At 40.8% G+C, this 12,681-nt stretch overlaps 1 protein-coding gene across 6 annotated transcripts in view; it reads left to right on the top strand.

The window, feature by feature from the left end:
- Nucleotides 1-12,681, top strand: part of LOC310902580 (uncharacterized protein) — a 522,528-nt gene that overhangs the window by 497,777 nt on the left and 12,070 nt on the right. For all 6 annotated transcript variants that reach the window (XR_014586805.1, XR_014586806.1, XR_014586807.1 and 3 more), the window contains one exon: nt 9,561-9,584. The gene's annotated coding sequence lies outside the window, so the exon portion shown is untranslated. The remainder of the gene's footprint in view (nt 1-9,560; nt 9,585-12,681) is intronic.

Raw genomic sequence — 12,681 nt, 5'->3', positions numbered from 1 at the left:
TTTGTTGTTGTTCTCCAAACCCATTGAATTCCAGAGTTTTATATTCCAGTGCATGAAGCATCGCCAGCACCTGGGCATTGTGCTTAGCATTGTACATCTGCAAGGCTTGATGTGTTGTCTTAATATCTTCTCTTTGTCCCCATCTCCCCCACTTGCCCTTTTCCACTTGTGCATTAAAGTAAATCAATATAATGTTTTTTGAGAAATACCACAAAATGCAAACAAATTGCAGGAAAATTGTTCAGAAAAAGGATTGAGATTTCATCATGAAATACAGCTTCCTGTTTTAATTTTATTTATGTATTTATTTATTTTTATAAGCAAGGAAAAAATGAATGTTTCCTTGGCTGTGGGTCAACTCCTACTTCACCAGTCTATGTGCATGAGAAATTTGTCTGGCTTCCCTATGGAAAAATGGGGTGCATTAGCTGCTAATAACAAATGTTTCAAATATGCTCATCGTTTGTGTTTACACTAAAACAAAGTACTGACCTGGCACATAACTGTCTTTGATAATGCTTTTTATTTTTGTTTTCCTCTGGACTTTAACAGTAAATTGGCACACACACACAGAAGACTGTAATCTTGCAGGATTTTAATTTCTGATCAAGATCAGAGGCAACAGGCCTTGCTATATTACCAGTTTTCATCTGCCTCCCTCTAGGTGATTGCCAAGTCTACCAGCCCCACCTGCTTATAGCCAAAGGCATTTAAAATTTCCCTACATGTGCATGCCTAGGCAACTGCCTCGAAACCACAATATCATAATAACATCATAATAATAGGATGGTGACCACAAGGAGGTGTTACAGTTGTAATGTTCTGTGTGACATCATAAAGTTTGGTGACCAACACCCATTTGTTCCCAAGGTTTTATATAAGAAAAAAAGCTAATGATCTGACTAAATATAGGAGATGCTACTAGTGTTATTTCAGGTGAAGTCAAGTACATGCTTGCTGTGTTTACAGTTACCATATTTGTCTCTAGCAATATGAAAGGCAGAAGGATTTACATTTACTTAATATTTATGGAGAATTCTGAATTAAGGTTTTGTTTACTGTCTGAATGTTTTATTGTCACATGTGGACAAAGATAGATTTAGAAGATTTTTCAAAACGTGGGTTCTTGAGAATCATTTAACAAATTCCTGGAGAAAATGTCAAGATACAGAAACTGAAGGACTGTGGCAGCTGGAAAACTAAAGAAGTTTTAGTCTGTGGTTAAAAAGAAAGCCAAGAAATCAATCACAATTGTTAAAAGTTGCTGCAAGAAAGCACCTCATACGACAAAGGAAAGGGCACACTCAGAATACATCACAGAAAAAAAATGAGCAGAACATCTTAGGGAGGATGTGATGTTCTCCATTTCTTATTCTGCTGCAGAGTAGAAACAAAGCAATGACAAATGGGAAGCATTTAGGTCACCTCAAACATGCACAAGGAAACGTAAAAAGAGAATTAAAAAAAATAAATAAGATGCATATCACAATTAGAGCTAAACAAATGACAAAATAAACTTGCATATCATGATAATAAAGTGCCTTTTGAGGTGGCATGACCCTTAAGGATAAAATTGGAAGACTAGATATTTCACTACTTTCAGACCAGCCAGTAATGATGAAGAAAATCACCACCATGAGAAAAGAAAAAAAAAATAAATGGGAAAGAGAAGCAAGAAATTAAATTCCATCTTTTTCATGAAAGGCTTTTCATATTTAGATGTATGTCTCAGCTTCTCCCAAGTGATCACAGCAAAATTCCTCCTCTGTAGGTCTGACTACTCTTCTGCCAGATGGAGCACTGCACTCCCTCAGCTGGATTTCTGCAGAGAAGTGACATCCAGTGACTTTTTTCCCCTTCTCTTCAGTGAATTTGACCCATCTAAGCAGCCTACCTGTTGTGGCTTTTCAGGAGCAGTCCCTTTTTACACAGCTGATGTTCCTTGTTTCAGAGAAATGCTGATCAACACACTGATGTATTGGTTCCTTCTTTTGATACATCTGTCTCCTCTTGTGTGGACTGACATCCTTCTGCAGTAGCATTGTTTCTTCTAATTCCCTCTGTTCAAGTGCTAGCTGTTGTCTGCACACCTTTCTGAGACTTTCTGTACTGAGCACTCAGGATTATGCAGGGTGTTTGGAACGACAAGTATTTCTGCCACGGGTTGCAAGGATAAGTGTTGTAGGTTTGTTTCCCAACCATACGCTATGATTTATTTCATGTATTCTAAGAAGGATTTTAAGGAATTCAAGAGGGATCTAACAGCTAAAGTGATGAGACAAGGTGATGACACAGAAGTCATTTGAGAAGATTAAAAATGCAATACAAACTGTAACAAAAAGAGTCATAGATAAGCTGGCTTTTTCAATGAATGAAGTCCCATTGTGGTGAGTGACTCAGCAAAGATGTCAGCCCCATGTGGCAGGGCGCACGCAACTGTACCGTCATGACCATTGACTGTATATGTTTATTCGTTTAAATGAATGATTCTTCTATGAAGAAATCAAATACTGACTGCCAAATTCAACTCTTGTCTTCTTCCCTGCAAATAAGCATGTGGCAGCAGAGCTAGAAAGCCTTGAGCATTGATTACTAGACTAGCACAGGAACTTGTGCAGGGAAATTCATGTGACAGTCTCTTAAGTGACTGGTATCAACATGTTCTACTGCTTCAGCGAGACTATGCACGTGAAGTATCAGAAAATAGGTGTGTAGGTTGGTTAGTATGGATTTCCTATCATAGCAAATATAAAACCTATTTAGACAGCTGGAGGAGTGGCCTCATTTAAGTTTCCATATTTTTATCTAACTCTGGTTACATAGATTATTTGTTTGGAGAACACTGATAAAAGCAATGTCAACATACACAGTCACTGGGACAGCGAGTTCAGGGATTGGATCTTTAAATTAAGATTACATGTCTTTCTTTCAATTTTGGGCAAACATTACCAAACCACAAAATTTCACCCAGAATTTTTTACATTTAAATTAACCTTAGTAGCTGTAAAGTTTTGACATTTACAAGAGAGAGATAATTTTAAAAGCCATTTTAATGTGGATGATAGTGAAAATATCCGCATGTGCTTATTCTTACCCTAACACATTACAGATGTGGACATACAAAGAAATCAATAGATTTCAATCAACCTATCTTAGTATATTGTATTCCTTGCCTCAAGATGGTAATAAGGCAAGCACATCAATGAAGTTTCTTAAAAAGATTGGCTATGTATCTGAATAAGAACGAAGAGCAGCCCACCTTTGTAATGCTCAGATGGCATTCCTTTAAGTTTCTTAATTTTTGAAGTATCAATACACGGTAAGTTAACTCAATAAAATCTCAAGGCAGTAATGAATGCCTTGATTCAGACTGAGCTGAAATCAGTGATAAATTCAATGAAATCAAGGTAACCTCAATGGAATTTCAATCAGGTCCAAAATTCTGGCGAGCAGTGGCTGCTGGACAAACTGCTGGACTACACCATCCTTACGCTCACTTAATTCATCAGACTCAAACCACACATATTAACGTGCACCTAGAGGACTGTAATTTTGTTTTAACTACAACTGGTTAGACAACAAGGGGAAAGTCCTTCCTAAGCTCAGACTTCCATTGTCCCAAATCACTCTGTGACCTGAACCAAACGGCAGTCAGGGAATCCACTTCACAGCTGTCCCACTGGTCTGCAGCAAACTGTTCATGTGGGCACAGCCCAGGCATCCCACCCTTCTGTCTCTGGGCAGTGTCATTATTTGCCACTTTGAATAAATAATAGAAATGGGACATTTTGGTGCAAATGAGAGGTTTGAGCATCTCTGTGGAACAACAAAAGGAAAAAAGTTAAAGCAACCCAGAAGGAAATGACAGAGAATCTGCTTAGAAACCGCACTAGGAGTTTTCGCATTATTGAATAGAACTGAAATTACCAGAGTAAAATAACCCAGAAAGAACCAACCCTAAAATTCCCTGCATGTCACGCCTCAAAGCAACGCAAATGGCAGTGTTCACAGTAGCTGAAATCTTTGCTGTGTTCCAGTCCTCATTTTTTTCTCATTAATCCCAATGGAACAGCATGGGGCTGAGTTGTAGAAATCCTTATTTTCACCAGCATTAGTGAGATCAAGATCTTGCAAATGAGGGAAATCTGACATTTGGAGTTTTCCAAAGAGCAGTCAGTTAGCTGGTGCCACATGATAGCTTCTATATATGTGTGGTTAATGACTGGTGGAGAATGATTACAATGGGGGTGAAGAAATAAACATGGGTACTATAGCAATAAGTAAGAGCTGATATAAATCAATGGCATTTTATTGATTTCAGTTCTGCTGGCCTGATTTAAATCAAGTACAAATTTGGCCCTAGGGCCTCGTGCAAAAATCACTGAGTCTGAATCCTGCTGTCTCGACTCAGACAAATTTTTCCTAAATTTCAGTGAGAGTCATGGATGAACAAGGATTTCAGGATTCTGCCATCACATAACACAAAAAAATATCTCTCTCATCAGCAGGTCATTTAGTTTTGAAACGTATCTAAATGTTTTATGGAAATTATCTGCTTTAAAATAATTTCCATTGGGTTTTTAGTACTGAGGCATTTTCCACTCTTCATATCTTCAAAAATATAAGTCACATTCCCCACTTTAAAAAATCAGAAGCATATTAAAAAAAGGCTGCTTTTTTTTTTTTTGGTGATATCTGAAATGTAGAAGTTGTGTAGTAAATAGAAACAAGCAAATAGCAGTGGATTGATGTACACACAGCTCTGTAGGTGGGGAAGGTAAATAGTATGAGCTTTCTTCAGTTTTCTTTCTTGTTTCTTTTATACTGATGTCTTCAAAACAGATTCAGCAATTTTCCAGGAGTGTCAGACTGAGCACAACCACATGTTTAAATAATTATTAATTATGGGAAAAGAAAAAAAAAAGCAGTACACAAGAGAGACATGAATTTTTAAGAGATCCACTTGTCTCAGGGTTTTGTACTTTCCAAGGAAAAGTAATTGCATAGCCTTTGAAATCACAAAACATGGTGTGGGTATAATTTCACAGCACAGTAAGAGCTCTAGAGCAGATGTACAAGTGATCTATTTTTATAAACCTCTGTTCCATTTTCAGGAGACCTTCCATGTCTGTGTGGAAGAGGAGGGTGGCAGGTTAGACTCCAAAGGAACATAAAGCATAGCAGTGCATGCCTGGCTCTGAAAAGGCAATGGTCTTCACCTGGTATCAACTATGGGAGCATTTTAATTTCATATTGCACCCTTGTGCAGCATGAGAGCAGCTGTGAGGGATGGGGAGGCAGGGGGCAGAGACACCACCCTCAGACATGGGTTTTGCAGGTCTGTGCCACCCCTTAATTGGGTTCAGGTGCACCAATCAACCCCTAAACAAGGGAGCACACCTGGCAAGGCAGGAGGCACGTAGCAGCACCTCAGGTGGGGGCCCCTCAGCTCTGCTGCAGAGAAGCTTGTTTTTCTTCTCCTCCTTTCCTAGACTGACACAGAAAAGGTATTTTTTCTTTTGGCTTGCAAAATATGTGGATATAAATATGCCGTTTAGGGTGGTGGGGCTGGGTTGTTTGGTCAGTTTGTCTTGTACAGGTGATGACTTGAATAAGGAAAAGAATTCAGCTCAGATGGGAGTGAAATTTCTAGGTCTTCTTGGTTTTGTGTTCTTGGTAGTTGTTTGTTTACTTGGGTCCTTCTTAGGAGCAGAAGGAGAAAGCCAGTATAAATACCTAACAAATTCAGTTCAATCCCCAAATTAATGTTTTACTTTCTGTTGGGGCAAGGGAATTTTGTTCAGGAGTGAATTTGTATGAGTTTCAAAACACTTTTTTTTTTTTTTTCTCAAAATGAGGAAAGGAAAGACAGTGTTTCTAAGGTGTTGCCTTTATTTATTTATTTTTCTTCCTGATGTTTTCCTGATGTTTTGATCTGTTGAAATTACTTGGCCAGTTGTTGTAGACTCACGAATTGCTTCAGGCAAATCCGTGTGAGGTTTTCTGTGTGAACAAGCTAGTCCTCCCAAAATATCTTCACGTTTCTTCTTCAAAGCGCATAATGAAGATACTAAGGTTGATCTTCGGGCCTGGTAAGCGGCTCCAAGCAGGTCCGAGTGTCCTCTGCTTCCACTGAGCCATGAGATAATGGTCTGACAGCGTGTGGTGTTCCCAAGACTGGTTTGCTTAAACTCATGTAAGAGCCCTTGCAAGACTGCAGCCTGCTCCCAGACCTGGGGCAGCAGCATGGTCCTGAGATGTCTCTCCTGTGAGAGTGCTTGTGTGAGTGAGCAAACTCACTGGCTTTTGTACTCTGGGGTCTGCATCCACTTCTTTTTTTTTCTTTTTTTTTTTTAATAATAAATAGTGCTGTAGTTTGGATTATGGTTGAAGCCTGAAAGCATAAGCATTGCTAATTGTTGTTCCCACCTTCCTGGGGTAAGTTGTGTATCACTTGGCACATAGCCCTGTGGCATACAAACAGAAGACTTTAACTTTCTTTTGTCTGAATTGGACAACCACGAACAGCGTTGTGCGATCCTTTTAAGGTCTGAGCACCAGCACAGTCATTGCCAGATCACTCAGATGCTGTTTTCAGGTCAGCCCCTCTCCCCTGCACCAGGCTCTGCTGTGGCTGATTTTCCATGCCCTGCCCTGCTTGAGACCAGGACCAGCGCAGGGTCAGGTTTACTTCACTGCCTGTGTTTTCCAGAAAAGTGTCTATGAGCAAAGACCAGTATTAAGCCTGAAGCAACTCACTTTAAAGCAGTGGATGTCAGACCCTGGTCAGAAACCCTGCCTCTGCTGCTTGTTCTCTGCCTTTACTTCACGAGCACCATGGGTGTGCCAAATGCAAACTGCAGAGGAGGTCAGGGAGCTGCAGACAAGTGTCAAAGCTGCCTGTGAGTATGAGGAGAAAAGGCAGCAATGCTGATGACTGAGGCAGCGGTTGGCTGTCAAGCCAGGACTCTGGCACGTTACACAAACTGCACTTTGTGTCACATTCCTTGCATGCACCTGCCAATTCTGGAAAGTACAAACTTTGCCCAGGGAGAGCTTCAGATGGTTTCTTGCTGTTCTGTAAGGATGTTGTTTTTTAGGAAAGCAATCTGATTTTTTTTCCTCCTTTGCAAGGCTGTAAAAATAAGAAATGGGTAATGGTGGATGAAAAGTAACTGTTGAGCTCAGAAATAAAATATATGTTAATTCATGCATTTGCCTCAATTGCACTGAAATGCTTTGGTATAAGACTGTCCTCAGGGTTCAAAAAGGAAGGTGCCCTTTATATACAGGGTAAAGCTTTATTTGGCTATTACCATTTACTTAGCCCTTAAATAAAAAATGTTAAAGAAGAAATGAGCCAATGAGCCAAAAGTCGATGACATTTAGCAGGAGTGGAACAATTAATCCCAAATTATATGGCTTAGGCATGGATGTACGTGATGAGGGGTGGTGGTGGAAAAAAGCAACAGTCTAAAATACAAATGAGAAGCAGCAGGACATACAGTGAAGGAATGGCTCAGGCATCTTGGGCAAAACTGTGTTGGGGGCAAAACGGTGTTGGTGGCAAAGGGGAAAGCAGAATGGGATTCTGCCCTGCAAAAGCATGAGCAACGTATTGCACCTTCAAACAATTCTGGCCGTGGGATGCCAGCCCAGATTTAGTGCAGAGCCCCCATGGCAATGTGCTGGGATCCCACCACCTTACCTCTGTTTGGAGCGTGGTGGCACCCCTGCCTAGACTGGGAGGGTGTTTCCAGACAAGAGGGTTGGTTCTGGGGAGAGGGGGGTTGCTCTCCCCAGTTACTTTTCGTTCAATAAGATGGAAGTCTTGAAAAGAGCAAAACAAGTAAATTTACAGGTTAATTATTCAAAATGAGTCAATTTCTGTTATTGCTACAGCATGGCATGAGACCCTGTCAACAGTGACATGGTTCCCTCAGGGTGTCTGACAGCTAGCGTTTTGTCGGCTTAAATATTGCTTCTCTCCTATGGCCAGTCAAAATGATGGGAGGGATGCAGCTGAAAGACCCTCACAGACAGCTCCTGAGAGGAACAAAGCTGCCAACTGTCTGGCAAAAAATGCCTATCTTTTGCAAAGCGAGAACCCTGCACAGAAGTGAGTCCCAGCGGCCAGCAGAGCCTGCTGTATTCCTGCAGAGGAGAAGCAGCAACCCCTGTCCCTGTGCTCAAGAAAAGCAAGTCACAGCCCTCGGGACACCCTGCAGCCCCCGGACAGGGAGGTGGGCAGTGTGGTGGGGCACAGCAGGCTGGGGAGGTGTGTGGCAGTGCCACCCTGAAGTGTCACAGGGTGGCAAGTACGTATTTGTGGGTGAGCAGAGATGGCACTGGGAGGTGCTCTCTTCCAAACTGGAGGTCAGTGTCAGACATAAGATCAGTGTCCCTTGGCTGGATTGATTAACTAGCTTAAAGGCAGGGTCTGACATTAAAGTGGCATACATAGCAAGAGCGAGTAAGAAGCCATCCTACCCTTGGCACACAAAAAATATTCTTGCGTCATGGTCTTATTCAGAGCGGCAATAAGCTCAAGGATAATGTCAGGTCTGGTGGCAGCAGCCACCTTGCTATAAAAAGGTGATACGGTGACACCGGGTTGCTAGTGCTTTTGATTTACCACCTTGATAGATTGGCTCTGCTTTATTTTAAGGGGCAACAATCTCATGTTAATGTGAAACCTTTGTTCCCTGAAAACAGGAATGCTGCCAGCTTTGGTGGCACTTCACACTTTGAGGTGTAAAGAACTTCACAGCTGCTGTAGGACTCAGTTGCAGCAAGTTGCCTTCCTGAGGCAGCTTCATTAGCTTGCGTGAGCTCATTCTGGCTGAGCCTAGGCAAATCTGATGCAGAAACTGAGCTGTGTTGTGTATGCCATAGTGGTTTGAAGAACATTCAAATGGGTTTGGAAGGATTTGCTATTTATCAGTTTCAATATGGACAACAATTTATTTTAGAAACCTTCCTGTTCTTAAATCTGTGAATTAATCTGTTTTCTGGGAGACCTTAGTTCTGAGAGATGAAGAGTTAAAAGCCACATTAATCACTTTGCGTTTTTGACAGTACATAAAGTTGTGATACATCTAAAAGTCTTCTGGAATTCCAGTTCCAAGCAGCCCTAGAAGACCTCAAACAGTTAACGTTGAATGGAAGCTCTGAGAAATGTAATAGTCCCTCTGCTGTGTTCCAAAAACAAAAACACTTGAAGTAAAAATATTTAAAATATTTTAGCTTTATATATAAAAGAGGAAATAAAAAATTGCTATGAGAAATGTCTGGAAGAGAGCAGTATGGGCATCTCTCCTTCTAGAAAGTCGTGGCTCAACTGGACATTTAACAGGCTACCTCCACCTAAAACACGCCATCAAAGAAGAAAAAAAAAACGCCAACAATAACAACAAAAACTGACATGATATTTACACAAGCAGGGATTTCCCTTTCCTGTCAAAGCAGTTGGTTTAATTTGTCAGTTGTTGGTGAGAGGGGATGTATTCTTTTGTTTGTCGTGTTGGATTAATGCTCCTTGCTTTCCGTTTGAATTTCAGGTGAAGCCAGAACGTCAAAGCAAGGTAAGACTTATGTACCGTGTCTAAGCTGTTTGTCAGTGACTATTCACAAAAATGATTGTAGAAATAACAGATACATTGATGCTAATGTTTGAACCTTTGTCCATCATGACTAAGGAAATTAGTTTTTAGCTTAAACTAATATCAGAAGAGAAGTAGTAATTATTTAATAGCACCCAGAAATTAAATTGTTGATGTTCCATGAATCTGGTTGATTTAAAGATGATTCTATTTCAAGCAAGATTTTTCTTAATTAAATAAAATTTTCTTTTAAACTGCTGAGTAATCTAGGACAACTTAAGACCTACTTTTATATCAAAGGTCTTTTATTTTTTCAGGTGTCCTCTCCCCCTTTTTATTCTTCAGATGATAAAAGGAATTAAGTGTTTCATCTCCTATTTTTTTGCCTTTACACCAGTAGAAGGGCACAGATAGTGTTACAAATCATTGTGGAAAATCCTATCAGTCTTCTCTGTGGACCTTGTATTCCCTGCAGAGCCTGCTGGGAGGTGGAGAGGCAAGGAATAATTAATTACACATATAGCAGCTGCTGGGAGCTTTCCCTGGGCTGGGCCAGGACAGCTTCTGGAAGGTGGCTGCTCTCACAGCAAGGGGCAGCACTGTTTCCACACTCACTAAGATAAGTGCACATCTGGGATGGGTGTTAGCCTTAACTTTGACTCTGGTGTCCCACTGCCCTCCTGCACTGTTTTTCCTCAGCACTCAGGAGACAAATAGGAGGCTGGGTTGTCTCGTCTCTACCCTGCGGTGTGCACCTCCCCATGCATACCCCTGCCAAGTCCATGCATTTCCTACAACTTAGTTGGGGGGCATTCTGCTCCCCATCTGCCCTACATCTAGTATGCAAGTACCCTGGCTTGTATTCAGATTTTCTTCCAGATGTGAACACACTTCTTCCAGATGTGATGCACGGGTTGATCATTAATGCCATACCTTCACTGCTTTTGCCTTGTTGACAGTGTTTAACAACTAGTCCTTTGTGGAGAATTGTAAGAAATTCATAAATGGTGTTTTTGGTAATTTAATTTGTGTTTTCACTCACTGTAAGCTGGTTGTAGTGAGAATGGAAGCAGAGAAGGTGGTTAGTGTGTGGAGTACCTTCTGCTATCCCAGAGCTATGTCAGAAGCTCTGCCATGTAGATAGAGGGAGGGTTATGTTTAAGTCATGAAGACAACCCAGAAAAGATGAGATTGGTTCTGATGTGTTGTTCCAGCCTTTCTCCATTATACGAGCAGCAGATGGTTCATCATGTTATGTTTTATTGACCTACAGGAAGTGATAGAGGAGGTGTTTTTGTCACTCCTACTTGCTACAGAACCTATAAAAGTTGCTTTTAGCTGTTAACTGGTGACTTTAAATTGAGAACCTGTCTTGTTTAATGAGGAGAGGAAAAGAGGCAAAAATCGATGAGTAGGGTTTGTAAATATGTTATCTGAATCCCCTGGGTTTATTAGGTAGGATAGTCTTGCAGATAGCAAGAGCCATATGGAACTCCTTGAGGTAATTTCATGCAGTGTTGCTCCATACTTGTAATTCTTTGAATGCACAGATGATTTTGTATCTGACCAGACTAAGTAAAATGGGTAAGTCGCTCATTAAGAGGATTAAAAGCTTCTGGCTAGAAGAAAGCAGAGACCAAGCTTTCATGCGTGGCATGCACTTGAACTAGTATGATAAAAAGAAATGCAAGAAACAATCTAAGTTTCATTTCTGACATGCTTAGATAACAGAAGGATTTGTAGCTGCTCTGTTTTAAATGAGAAATTTAAATGGCTTATGACTGACCAGTGAGGGGTAAATCAAGTTTAGAATATAAACAAATGCCTAAAAGCAACCTTTTCAACTTTTCTGTGGGCTGTTTTCCTAACACAAGTGCAATCTGGAGTTGTTAGCCTATGAAATGGTTTATAGCCTTTGAAAGTTATGCCAAAAATTCAAACTGGGACAAAATTGTTACCTCAGCGTACAGCAGCTCTACCTTTTTGAGCCTGTCTAGAGTGTGTTCTCATAGACGAATGGGGAGTGGAAAATGTTGCTGCAGTTCTTGTAAGTGTAGACAAAACCCAGCAGATGTGCAAGTGGCTTAGTTCAGTAAAATGTGCAGACCAGTCATAAAGCTGGAAGGCGTGTATAGACTAAGTATTAATTTCAGGCATCTGGGCACAGTTGGTATTTTCATGTGGGGGAGTGAGGTAATAGGGGAGGTGGACAGATAAAAAAAAATAACAGCTGAAAACAGTTTCATTTCATATGCAGTGGTCATCTGTTGTGCCTCTCAACCTTCAGCAGAAAGCTGCATATACTTGATTTAAATAGTTTTTGAGTGACAAAGGCAAAGGGGTGGCTCTACTCTACAAATGACATTGCTTGACCAGTTATATGCCCAAGGAAGTTTTTCAAAAGCAAAGAGTTCTTAGGTACGTAACTTCCCTGAAGTGAGTTTTGAGAACCTAACTTGTACTAAACACATATCCAGCTCTATCATTGCTCTGCGTACCTCGGATGGGTCGCTATGTGCTAAGTTTCAAATCTTAGAATTTACAGGAGAGTGTGGTTTGCCAACGGACCTCCATTTCCTCACTGTATTAAAAAAGCAAGGTGATATGCACATTAAAAAATAAAAATGAAAGCACACCTCTGCAACCCAGAAGAGAGCTTAATTTCAAAAGGCTTCTTGAACAATAATTGGCACTTAGGACAAGATGCTTTAAGAGCAGGCAAACAACATTCAAGGCCAAGGCAACTGTGGGCCTCAGAGGTCTCGTGCCTCAGTCTATCACTTACACTGTAAAGAGGCACAGTGGCTGCTTGATGAAATGGCACTCAGCAAGTTTCAGCTGGCACTCAGCATATTTTTCAACTGGGAAATTTCCTGTCAGCTGTATAACAGCTTTCATTGACTGAGCAGCGAAGGCCAGCATAGTTGAAGACGAGAAGCAAAAAATAATTGAGTTAGGGTGATGCCCATGTCTGTGCGAGCCTGCTGTAGTAAAGAGTGGAACTCCTCTTAGATAGATTAAACTCTATTTCTACTTCGGCATATTTTGAGTGGCTGGAAGAACGAAGACTAACAGCAGT

This window comes from Anser anser (assembly GCF_964211835.1).
Source record: "Anser anser genome assembly, chromosome: 7".
NCBI classification, from domain to species: Eukaryota; Metazoa; Chordata; class Aves; order Anseriformes; family Anatidae; genus Anser; species Anser anser.
The sequence above is the reverse complement of the archived record's forward strand: the minus strand, read 5'-3'. Positions and strand labels throughout refer to the sequence as shown.